The following is a 9,697-nucleotide window of genomic DNA, read 5'->3' as shown; positions in this document are numbered from 1 at the left end:
TAAAGTTCTGATGCTCTCAGCATTAATTAATGTAGGACCATCAGGCACTTAGGCACCTGGCTGGTGGCCGCAGGTGCCCTCCTGATTTCAGCTATATCCTCAGGACGATGATAGTTTCATATTGTGGCATTATTGTGTGCTGCACTGAGGTATTTGGTTCTGCTGGGACAGTGAATTCTGCTGCACTGAGGTATTTGGTTCTGCTGAGGCAGTATATTGTGCTGCACTGTGGTATTTGGTTCTGCTGGGGCAGTATTTTGTGGTGCTCTGTGGTATTTAGCTCTGCTGGGGCAGTATATTGTGCTGCACTGTGATATTAGGTTCTGCTGGGGCAGTATTTTGTGGTGCTCTGTGGTATTTGGTTCTGCTGGGGCAGTATATTGTGCTGCACTGTGGTATTTGGTTCTGCTGGGGCAGTATTTTGTGGTGCTCTGTGGTATTTAGCTCTGCTGGGGCAGTATATTGTGCTGCACTGTGATATTAGGTTCTGCTGGGGCAGTATTTTGTGCTGCCCTGTGTTATTTGGTTCTGCTGGGGCAGTATTTTGTGCTGCCCTGTGTTATTTGGTTCTGCTGGGGCAGTATTTTGTGCTGCCCTGTGTTATTTGGTTCTGCTGGGGCAGTATTTTGTGGTGCTCTGTGGTATTTAGCTCTGCTGGGGCAGTATATTGTGCTGCCCTGTGGTATTTGGTTCTACTGGGGCAGTATTTTGTGCTGCACTGTGGTATTTGGTTCTGCTGGGGCAGTATTTTGTGCTGCACTGTGGTATTAGGTTCTGCACTACAGTTTTGCTGGCCCTGCCTACTTCTGTTTTCCTTCCCTTTTGATCCCTCCTACTTGTGTTGCCCGCCTTCTGTCAGTTTGGACCCACTTACAACATGCGGCCACTTTTAGGTTATTTTCCTGGGCCACTTTAAGTTCCCAGTCGGCCCCTGCCTGTGATATAGTGAAGGGCTGCATACAAGGCCCAGTAATATGGTAGGTCGCCACCCCTGGTCTATATAATGGCTATATGCTGCTTAAAGGGAACCTGTCACTGGGATTTGGGGTATAGAGCTGAGGGCATGGGTTGCTAGATGGCCACTAGCACATCCGCAATACCCAGTCCCCATAGCTCTGTGTGCTTTTATTGTGGAAAAAAAATGATTTGATACATATGCAAATTAACCTGAGAGGAGTCCTGTACATGAGATGAGTCAGAGACAAGACTCATCTCAGGTTAATTTGCATATGTATCAAATCTTTTTTTTTTACACAATAAAAGCACACAGAGCTATGGGGTCTGGGTATTGCGGATGTGCTAGTGGCCATCTAGCAACCAATGTCCTCAGCTCTATACACAAAATCCCGGTGACAGGTTCCCTTTAAGTGTAAAAGGATGTAATATGTAGTATGTGTCACGTTTCCTAGAACGGAACATGTTTATTAAGGAATATCCAAAGAACTTATGAACTGTCTGCTCAGAAAAGTTGCCAAAAAATTAGTGTTATCACTATGAAGTCAAGCCCCGCACTGAGCTTCTCCTGCTTCCGACACAGGTTCACAGCCTTTTCCTTCAGTCATCACTAGGGGGAGCTCAGGGCAAAGAGATTATACAGCTTCCATTGCGCTGAATGCTTATTGTATAAATTCAAAGGCACAGAGCTCCCTCTAGTGGTGGCTGCAGGCAGTGAGTTTTATCATGTGTTGTGTAAGAGGATAGAGATTGATTAATGTATGTCATTTCTCTAGTGTAAATATTTTGTAGTTTTTGTTAGAAATTAAAAAAACATTTGAGCAATACTTTGTAAATATTTGTTCCAAGGTATGCCTCATTCACACATTGAAATGCTCAGGGAGCTGTCTGGGTGAAAATATGGGTTTGTCTGGGTTCAGCTCTGAACCCGGACAACCCCTTTAACCCCTGCTTAACGCGACTCTCAGATGCCGCGATCAGCATTGAATGCAACATCTGAGGGGTTAAATGACGGGGGGGGCAGTCAATTTCCATTCCCCATTATTGCACCCGCTCCATACAATGGAATGTGATTAATAAAATTTCTTGTTTTCCATTTGTTTTATGCATTTCCTGGAGGAATAACAACAGCACAGCACTGATCTCGAAGGATGATGCAGAGTATGTTATGTAGAATACAGGTATTTATTAGGAGGGTTTTTAAGTGCATGTCCCCCTTTTAAAGAACAGGGGGCTGTGCGAGAACTTGGTTTCTAAATACATCTGTAACGATATAAATCAAATTTGCGATAAAAGGTTCCGCGATTGAAAAGCAGCGCTGTTATGATTGCCGATACGGCGCTCCTTCCAACACAAGTGTAGGAACAGCAGATTTCTTTCAGGATACGAGTACACATGGATGTGATGTGGAAAAATAATCTCTGTGTACTTTCAAAAACACTTAGGTCCGGCAACTGTTAAAATGATTTTCATGAAAACTAAAGCCAAAAAAGCAATTTTTCGTATTAATTTACAGCAGTGTACACAGACAACTCAGTTCGAATAAATCTCCAAAATTCAAATGTAGGTTTTGCGTAAAATAAGTCTTTGTGAGGGCTGACGGAGCAGAGAGGAATTATATTCTCGGAGAAACTATTCCAGATGACGGTTCCCAGCCAAGATGGATAGGGTTCTGCACGTTAATGGAAATGTGCACTTTGCACATGGCTACAAGAGTCGATAGAGAGGTTATATGTTCCTAGAAAAAAAAAAAAAAATGTACTGTAAGTGCAAGAAGGAAAAAAAAAATATATATTTTTTTTTTTGTGAGTGTAAGAGTCACAATGTATCTTAACCCTTTCCCTCAACAGAGTGCTGGTGCATTTCCACAAACTAACGTACAGTTATGGTCCAGTAGATGCTCGGTCCTCAGCTGCAGATGCCAGCAGAAATATACCGCCGATGTTTCACTGCCACAGCCGAGATCTAGGTGGTTAGACAGAAGTGCCCCCCTCACCCCCCAAAAACTAATAATTTACCGTACATGTACCTGAAAATGGTTCTATTAAAAAATATGACTCGTCCCACAAAACAGAAACCCACATTTTTCGACCTCCTACATTGATGGAAAAATAAAAAAAGTTATAGCTCGTGGAATGCACCAAAATAAACAATAAATAAAAAAAATGTCATTTATTTAAAACTCCAGAAAATATTCAAACATTAGTAAATGAATTATTTGCACCGCAAAATTGTGCTAGAATGATGAAAAACAATCCCGCAAAAAAAAAAAGCTCATAACGCTTTGATGGAAAAATAAAAAAGTTATGGTTATTTCAATTGGACAATGCAAAAATGAAACTTTTTTTGTAATTGAAAACGCCGACATAGGGTCAGTCCTGGGGTGAAAGGGACATATGTGAGAGAGAACAGCTTAGGCTGGGTTCACATCACTGTTTCATTTTCCTTTCTTCTGATCCATGAGAAGAACAGGGAAAAAAAACAAAAACAGGATCCTGTAAAAAAAAAAGATCATGTGCATCAATTATGCACATTTGGCATCCGTTTGAGCCATTTCTGTCTGAGATCCTGCTTTTTTTGGGGGGGGGGAAGGGGGTTCTGTTCTTCTGATGGATCAGAAGCACATAAAATGAAACGGTGATGTGAACCCGGCCTTAGGCTATAGAGAAGAGCACATTGTTGAAAATTTGGAAAAATAGGTTGACCATTTCAATTTGGATTCAGATTGATTCTACCTGAATCGAAAGTACTCCAACTGGCCTGAAAATGTTATAATACGCTGCGGTGTCCTAGGACTCGTATTTTTCACACGTCTCTCTCTTAAAAAAAAATATATATATATATTTTTCTTTTTCTTTCTCTCCAAAATTTGCTTGTATTGAACCACCAAAAATTCAGATGCTTCTCGAATTTTTACAAAATTCCGGTTGAATCAGATTAGAAACAATTCATTCATCTGTATTAGGCTTCATGCACACAACCGTATGCACTTTTCACCCCGCAAAAAACGAATCCACAGATGACGTCGGTGTGCATTCCGTATTTTGCGGAAAGGAACAGCTGGCCCCTAATAGAACAGTCCTATCCTTGTCCGTAATGCAGACAATAATAGGACATGTTCTATTTTTTTGCAGAACGGAAATATGGACATGGAATGCAAATATGGACTGCATACGGTCCGCAAAAAAAAACCCGGGACGGAAACCACACAGTCAAAAAGTCAGTGTGTCTGGATTTTTTCCCCTCCAAAACTTTGCATAGTCTCTTGTAGTAACTGGAAGATTTCTAATTTTTCAGTGCATAGATAGAAGGTCCCAAAGTCTCTTAGTATTAGCTGGCTGTGCATTAACCCTTTCCACAGTGCAGTACAGATATAGTGCAATAACAGTGCAAATCACCAGAATATATTACAATAAACATAAAATGCAGCTCAACAATATTAAACAGTATGAAGGTAAACAACAGTATAAATCACAGTGCAAGTTAACCCTTCCGAGTGCACTAAAGTAGGGAGTTGATGGCTTTGTGTAGTCTCAATCGGCGCAGTAGTCCTGCTGCTGATTCACTGTGGCTCCATCCTTTATTGCTCAGGGATGAGACAGGCTGTAGTGGCCCCTACTTCTTCAGGCTGCCGGTGTGTCCGAGGTCCCTGTCAGCTACGTCTGCAGGAAAGGCAAGAAAATGTGTGCGCTGGTCCTAAACTCTGCTCTGCTGACGTGAGATGCACGACAACTATTAAGAGGTGCGGTCCTTTAAAAAGTTGTGGCGCCTCTCTACAGGTCTGTGTGCCAGGCTGGTGTCGCTTTCAAGTGTCATTTACACCAGTTTTGTGTCAGCCAGGCTGGGCCATGCCCCTCACTGCCCACTCCCCAACCCACTGAGCACGTTTTTTAGGGGGCGCACACTGTGCCACCAACGATTTATTACAATAGAGGGAGGAAGGGGGGGGGGGCGCACACTGTGCCACCAACGATTTATTACAATAGAGGGAGGAAGGGGGGGGGGGGGGCGCACACTGTGCCACCAACGATTTATTACAATAGAGGGAGGAAGGGGGGGCGGGGGGGGCGCACACTGTGCCACCAACGAATTATTACAATAGAGGGAGGAAGGCGGGGGGGGGGCCGCACTGGCCACCAATGATATTCAAACTGGGGAGGGGGAGGGTCTGCCCCCTGCTGCCTGGCAGCCGTGATCTCTTAGAGGGGTATATGATAGTACAATTAACCCCTTCAGGTGCGGCACCTGAGGGGTTAATTGTGCTGATCACGGCCCCCTGTAAGAGATCGGATGCTGCCAGGCAGCAGGGGGCAGTCTTGTACACAGTTTGTAGTGTATTCTAACTAGAAGCGTCCCCATCACCATGGGAACGCCTCTGTGTTAGAATATACTGTCGGAAATGAGGTTTCACGATCTAACTCATATCCGACAGTATATTCTAACATAGAGGTGTTCCCATGGTGATGGGGACGCTTCAAGTTAAAATATACCATCGGATTGGAGAAAACTCCGATCCGATGGTATAAAAGGAACTCCAGACTTTACATTGAAAGTCAATGGGGACGAATCCGTTTGAAATGGCACCATATTGTGTCAACGTCAAACGGATCCGTCCCCATTGACTTGCATTGTAATTCAGGACGGATCCGTTTGGCTCCGCACGGCCAGGCGGACACCAAAACGACTTTTTTTTCATGTCCGTGGATCCTCCAAAAATCAAGGAAGACCCACGGACCAAAAAACGGTCACGGATCACGGACCAACGGAACCCCGTTTTGCGGACCGCAAAAAAATACGTTCGTGTGCATGAGGCCTTATGCTGGACTTTTCCTTCCTATATTTTACCTGTTTTTTTTAAAAGCTGATCTGGATTCTCATCTGTTGCATATTGTGTAATACTGAGGGGTGCAGGGTGAGGTTCTACAGCAGGAGAAGTGAGTATTTTGAGGTTCTCAAGCAGCTGAGGTGTGTATTATGAGGTTCTGCAGCGGCTGAGGGGTGTATTATGAGGTTCTGCAGCGGCTGAGGGGTGTATTATGAGGTTCTGCAGCGGCTGAGGTGTGTATTATGAGGTTCTGCAGCGGCTGAGGTGTATTATGAGGTTCTGCAGCAGCTGAAGTGTGTATTATGAGGTTCTGCAGCGGCTGAGCTGTGTATTATGAGGTTCTGCAGCGGCTGAGGTGTGTATTATGAGGTTCTGCAGCGGCTGAGGGGTGTATTATGAGGTTCTGCAGCAGCTGAAGTGTGTATTATGAGGTTCTGCAGCGGCTGAGCTGTGTATTATGAGGTTCTGCAGCGGCTGAGGTGTGTATTATGAGGTTCTGCAGCGGCTGAGCTGTGTATTATGAGGTTCTGCAGCGGCTGAGGTGTGTATTATGAGGGTCTCCAGCGGCTGAGGTGTGTATTATGAGGTTCTGCAGCGGCTGAGGTGTGCATTATGAGGTTCTGCAGCAGCTGAGGTGTGTGTTATGAGGTTCTGCAGCGGCTGAGGTGTGTGTTATGAGGTTCTGCAGCGGCTGAGGTGTGTATTATGAGGTTCTGCAGCGGCTGAGGTGTGTATTATGAGGTACAGTACGTTGCAGCCATCACCACTGGACAGACTGGAGGAAGCACTGGGTGGCTGCAATGTACTGTACCCACAGCGTGGCCCAGATCTGACGCGGCCCAGCCATGAGAGTTAGGACTCATGTACACGAATATATTTTCTTTCCGTGTCCATTCAGTTTTTAGTTTTTTTTTGTGGACCGCATTCGGAACCATTCATTTAAACGGGTCCGCAAAAAAATGGAAGTTACTCCGTATGTCCATTTCCCAAAAATATAGAACATGTCCTATTATTGTCCGCATTACGGACAAGGATAGTACTATTCTATTAGGGGCTGGCTGTTCCGTTCTGCAATATACTGAATGCACACGGACGTCATCCGTATTTTTTGCGGATCGCAACATACGTACGGTCATGTGCATGAGGCCTTAGTGAGAGGAATCCACTCCCATGGCAAGCCACTGTGTATTTGAATATGTACACAGAATATTGAGGGGGACAATGTCAGCAACAGGGGGCCAAATCCAGATCAGGCAAACACCAAAATGCTGAGGAGACCAGTGGCTACCGGGAAATGGTCATCGTTTGAAGGTCATGCCATAGTGACAGGTCCTCTTTAGGTACGTGGCCTATTTAGGCCTTCAGGGCTGAGCATTTTGTTACTGCATTTCTATAATTTTTCCTTCACCGCTGTATAATGGCTTGTTTTATTTGTGGAAAAGTTGTAATTTTTATTGGCAAAATTTTAGGGTGCATAGAATTTATTATTTGGGCATGGAAAATACTGCAAATCTCAAATTTTTGCCCTTTTTTTTGCGGTATGGTGTAAATAATGTGTAATCTTTATTCCATCTTTCTGAGGCATATATTGTGTGAATTTTGATTGCATAGATTTATTTATTATTATTTTTTGTAGGGTTTTTCACCATCATTTTGGGACAGGGTTTTTTTTACGGGTGAAAGGGAAAAAACAGCATGACCAATATGCCAGTGGGTGAATGCCAAATTTGTGAATTTTCATGGTTTAACTTTTATCTGTTTCAATGACATCTGCTGCTTAAAGAGGTTGTGCAGGAGTTTATATTGATGACCTTAGTAGGGGTCTGAGACCCCCGCCAATCAGCTGCTCTACATGCGAGCACCACTTCCTCTTCATTGCACTTCTTGTCAAGTGTAATTACAAGTATTCACTCCGTTCACTAGAATGGGGCAAGTATTTGTAATTACTCATTACACTGCGCTGCGAGGGTGACGACAGGTAGTGTAATGAAGAGGAAGCAACACTCGCATGGAGCACCAACAGCTGATCGCCAGGGGTTCGACCCCGAGCAGATATTGATGTGATCAGGATAGGTCAATATAAATCCCCTGCACGACCCCTTTAGGGTAAATGTACTTGTTTGGGCTCCAGTGACACATCCTCCTCATCCTGGTCGTCACCGTACTATGGGGGAGATTTATCATCTCCCTTGCGGCAGAAAAGTGGCTTTAATAGGTCACAAGCTGTGTGTTTGTGACTTTCGAAATGTGACCTTTTGGAAAAAAAAGTTGCAAGCGCCTCTTTTTACTCCGTCCTCGCCACTTTTCCAAAAGGCAGCGTGGCAAGGGTGGGAAAGAGGCGTGATCAATACCCAAGACCAATTTATCTTCATTTAGCTCATAGCTGTTAGGTGCATGGACTGCCAGAGGATGCACCTAATTTATGACTGTTTCTTCTGTTCCCGACATAAATTCACAGCATTTTCCATCACCACTAGGGGGAGCTCAGCACACAGAAATGACATGCTCCCCCTAGTGGTGGCTGTGGGCAGACAGTTTTATAATATATTGAAGGGAAGCAGATTTATCAAAGTATTTATGGAGATGTCTGATGTAAATACATTGATAAATATGGTGTTCAGAAAAAACATTTACTAACCTATATAAGACCACTATTGTGGTATACAAAAAACATCAATTATAGCGCCATATCTGTTGATTTTAATTTATTAAGAGACAAGTATTACACAGTTTTCACTGAAATCAGTGGACTGTTTATGTAATCCATGGAAATGCCGGGTCCTCCAGAGAGAGACCTTCTTAAAGCTGCTCCCAACACTGTCTTATAGATGAGACACTTGACTAGGAGACCTTCCCCACCAATTCATAAAGGGGTTGATCCATCTCAGACACTGATGGCATATTGCTAGAATGTGCCATCAGTGTCAGATAGGTGCGGGTCCCACCTCAAAGGACCCACTCTTATCCCCAGAATGAGATAGGCATGCGTAGCCACCCTGCTTTCACCGTTATGGAAGTTCCGAAAATAGCCGAGTGTTGGCTTGGCTATTTCCAGCAGTCCCATAGCTGTGGTTGCTCGGCGCGCCCTCCATTCGCCTCTATGGGAATTCTGAAATAACGCATGCTCAGTGTGTTCTTCTTCACCTTGGGGGCCCCATTCTGAATATAGAAGCAGGTCCCCGAGGTGGGACCCTCTCCTATCTGATGTTGATGGCATATCTTAGTGCAACGGGCCTAGTAGGGGCGCCCGGGGGATCCCTTTAAGGGAAAGAGTTTTTAGTTTGTCATGATGCCAGTTGCATTTCAGCAACGCGGGACTAAGTCCCCTTATGTAGAAGGTGATGATGAAACCCAGGTGTAGGAATGCCAGAGTGGTATGAGGGCGGCCTATCGTGTCCCTTGGGTGTGGCTTTAGCACTTGTCATGGTGCTCCTACCTGGATTGTAGTCCGAAGCAGTGCAAATAGGGTTGTGGATGAAGAAATAACTTGAGTCCAGACTTGTATTGAAGTAGTTAACAGCTTTACTTGAATAAACTTGTATCAAGGAACACTCTTCCAACTTTATCTTGGTTACCAGAAAATTTTAGCATGAGCATGGCAGGCAAACACTCTCAGCTCTGCTACATCTGTACTCTTTCAGCTCTGCTATGTTGACAGGAATAAATATAAACTTTTCCTATCTGCTGCAACTTCTCTCTTTGTCTGACTCTATCTTATCTGGTACTTTATCTCTGTCCAGAGAACCTTTCTTCCTGGCTTCTGAAGCTCTTGATTCTCTTATTTGGCCTAGCAGAGCAGACAGTGCTCTGCTGGCTGGCACACAGCCTTCCCCTTGCAGGGGCTGCTCTCCACTCACTTCTGCAGGGACGAGGGCCTTCTGCTTCCCCAAGCAGGGGGTAAGCTAGACACAACCTCTC

Source organism: Bufo bufo, chromosome 3 (assembly GCF_905171765.1).
Source record: "Bufo bufo chromosome 3, aBufBuf1.1, whole genome shotgun sequence".
NCBI classification, from domain to species: domain Eukaryota; kingdom Metazoa; phylum Chordata; class Amphibia; order Anura; family Bufonidae; genus Bufo; species Bufo bufo.
This window is presented reverse-complemented; position numbering follows the sequence as displayed.